General features: G+C 36.1%; 1 protein-coding gene across 1 annotated transcript in view; it reads left to right on the forward strand.

The window, feature by feature from the left end:
- LOC100546506 (sodium channel protein type 2 subunit alpha) overlaps positions 1-3804 on the forward strand; it is a 276701-nt gene that overhangs the window by 214978 nt on the left and 57919 nt on the right. The window lies entirely within an intron of this gene.

Raw genomic sequence — 3804 nt, forward strand, 5'->3', positions numbered from 1 at the left:
GTGTGTATGTGTAGTATATATATATATATATATATATATATATATACAAGCATACATACATAGATATACATACGCTTCTTTCACATGATGTCATATGATATGGAATATCCCTTTGGCCAGTTTAAGTCAGCTGTCCTAATTCTGTTCCCTCTCAGATCCTTGGGCTCTTGACTGAGAACTGCCTTGGCTCTATACAATGCTGCCTAGCAGTGACTAATAAACACTGGTGTGTTATCAAGAATGTTTTTCTTTTAGAACCAAAACAACATCATACCAGACACTCCAAGGAAATAATTCCATCCCAGCTGAAACTAAGACATTGTTTCTAACTATATAAGAAGGGATGAGAATCAAGCAGTACTCCTGAATGTAGGTTTGCCCCTACCATTTTCTTTCTCCTGACAGTCTCTTTAACCTCCCAACTCTTAACTGGACATTGCTGCCTCTTAATCATCCTCCCATTTCTGGACAAAAAGAAGTCACTATTACGCAGGGAATATGAGGGTGAATCATGGTCACTACCTCCCTGTCTAGGTAACTGGAAATAAAGAGCTCAAGGCAATCTATTGGCTTATTCAAGGCCTGTGGTTAAAGTGTGGACTTGCAATGTTTTTGCTGGCTGTGGAACAAAACTTGGTTTCTGTGAGTTTGCTGGCCTGCCAGGTCTGAGCTGTATGAGTTAAAGCAGAAGCAGTCTTCGTTGTTGGCAATTCCTACTTGGAGTAGGAACTTGAAAAAAAATGGAGCAATACAAAGACTGATAGGGTTGGCCTGTGCTTTTGACATGAAGGAAGGGAAGGAAGAAGCAGCGTTGTTTCTAAAAGGTAATGTGCAGTTCCACTGTCTATTTCAGATATTTTTGGGGGAAATGCCTAAAAAAATAGAACTAGATGTGATTTTTGCATGGTGATTTCCAGTATTCCTTGTGGAGGATCTACTTCACAAATGCTGTTTGCCATTATTCACAGCTTCTAGCACTCAAACTGGTTACACACAGATGTGGAAATAAAAATGTGTTCTGCCTGCATAGTGCTTTGAGTAGCATGCATATAAAACTAAGCCATATGAACAAAAGCTTATGCAAGCTAATTCCCATTTTATTGTTAGAAACCAAGAAATAATTGTTGCATAATGCAGAACACTCTTTAAATGGGGAAATAATTAATTTGTAGTGAATACAGTTTGGGGTGCTGTATCACTATACCTTAAACAGCTTAATGTCAGTTGTGCTTTCCCTCATGCTTCATTCCCCTTGCTATCAAGTCCTCCTTGTTCCAGGGTCCTTTTATTAACCAAGAAATTTAAAACAAGTAACCTACCTACCACTACTGCCTTTTGAAAACATGTAGTTTTGTTCCTTCAGCAAGTCTCTTCGTTTGTCCTGCAAATTTCATGGTCATTGTACACACTGAAACATCTAAAGCATAATATTATATTCTCTTCTAAGCTATTAAATTGATTTTTTTTTTTTTTAAATATGCTGCACTACATTTCTAAGAGCCAAATAAGATATCAGCAGTTCTGAAAAACAAGATGATGGTCTTCATACAAAAGGCAAATTGAAAATCAGTTTTTCCCAGGGAGTTCTCTGGCTCGTTTACTACCTTTGCTTTAATTTAAAATACTTTCAGTAGAACTGTTTTGCTTTTCCCCTGGGGAGAGAAAATGAAATACTGTTACTGTTAATGCAGTATGTAAAAACTTGTACATCAATCAGCTGGCTTTGTAGGCTACTAAATGGACCAGAAAAACTAGTGTTAATCTCCATCTTGCTGTGCTATGTTATAGGAAAGACGCTGCAGGTGTTGAAGAAGGCTTGATTTCAGGCACAGACAACTCAGGCTTACTCCTGGCAGGATGAAGCAGATCCTAGATGTGCTTTGAGGGCGGGTAGCTCAAGGTAGCTCCTGCTCTCCCACCAACAAGAGGCCCTGCTGACCTGATTCCTTGTGACTCTCCGTGGACTCAGCACTATTACTTGCACTGGGACTTCCCTAGCTCAGCGTACCCTCAGGAGTATCTGCCAATCTACGTAAATGTGAGTACAGGACTGTGAGAGTATTATTAATAGAACAGTTTACAGCTGAATCTTAGAGTTAAGCCTTTCTGTTTCTGAAATGGCATCCCGATGGCTTAAATTAGAATACTGGTTTGGAAAGTTGTTTTCCAAGGTTTTTTTATGCTGGTATGTCTTAGCAAGCCCTGGAGCACTGTTAACCATAGTTTGTTGCAATGCCAAAAGCAGCCTAATAACAGATGCTTATCTATTCTCTTCCATGTAGCTCCTAATAAATTTAAACCAAATGCTACGTTAAATCCTGTGAGAACTTTTTTTTCCTATGATATAGAGAACAACTTATCTTTATCAATTTTTGCAGATATAAATAATTTGGCAGTATGCAATTTGTCACTGCACTTACCGTCAACTTACCTTTTACAAACATAGAGCACAATTTTAAGTATCAGAATAAAAAGATGGCACAGAGCTGTACTGTTAATAGTTTTCATAATGAAGCAATATTGATTAGCAATTTTCAAAATAATAAAGCAGTTGTCCTGCAATTTACTAGTACGGCTACAACGCTGTTATAGCCATTAACATTTCTGCAAATTGACCACCAGAGAGAGCTGTTGCTTTTTTTTTTCCCAACAACTGTTCACAATTATTCTTTCATTAACTTCTAACCAAATGATTAAATTCATCATGGTATCTGCAGAAAAATCATGTAGTTTATTCCACTTGCCAAAGTGTATTAGTGTCACAGAAGGGCAAACAGAAATACCAAACAAACCATTTCTGTGGATTCCTTTAGCATTTAAACACTAAGTTTAAAAAATAAAATAAGATACAAAACACATCCCCACAGCTGAAACAGTTTCTTTTTACATTATCAGGCTGTGAGGTATGGGAGAAATGCTAGAAATTTCACAGAGCTTCTAGAGTGACTCTACAGCCCTGGGGAGGACGTGCAGTACTAATTCTGACTCTGCTAGGCAAGAAAGGAATGTCTGGTGACTGCATAGCAGAAATAAGACGCACAATGCACTGGCAGCCATGATATAACGTAGAAACCTGTTTTACTTCATTGCAAACAAATGGACAATATATATATTGTACAATATATAATAAAATACAGCCAATACAAGTGCCACTAGTTAACAGAAAGAACTAATGTTAAGACTTAAAAATACTCATTTTTGTAATATATACACTGCAGTAATAAGCCACAATAAATACATCAAATTCCATATCATTCATAATAAATACTGAAAATATAAATACAGAAGAATACAGTTAATTTGAATAAATTATTACAACATAAGATCAAGATTAAGTTCTGCTGAATATTACTGTAGCTTATATTACCCTTTGGCATCCTTGATGTTACAACTTATTTAAGAGAAGAAACTAATTAAGGAAATGTGTAATTCATGAAGCTTTAAATTATTTCCATGTATAGATTTTAAGATGAAATTTCCTTTGCTTCTTCAAACAGTTAAAAAGCAGCAGTTCATTTCTGTATGTTGCATTACTGTTGAGATCAACATAATTTTAGTATGCAAGATCATCTGTAATGGAAAACATTGATTACTTAACATAATAATTTTTCTCAAAAATTAGTGAAGTTGGATGTAATGTACAAATTTTAAACAAATGGCTGCAATTACACCACAGTTTTAGTCCCACTGGAATGGATTACATCTGAAAGACTATCAACTTTCGAATCTATGCTGTGGTGTATTATTTACCACTTGCTCCAAACCCCCAAAGTTTCCAAAGCAGTTTTATATTTATATGGGAAA

This window comes from Meleagris gallopavo, chromosome 7 (assembly GCF_000146605.3).
Source record: "Meleagris gallopavo isolate NT-WF06-2002-E0010 breed Aviagen turkey brand Nicholas breeding stock chromosome 7, Turkey_5.1, whole genome shotgun sequence".
NCBI classification, from domain to species: Eukaryota; Metazoa; Chordata; class Aves; order Galliformes; family Phasianidae; genus Meleagris; species Meleagris gallopavo.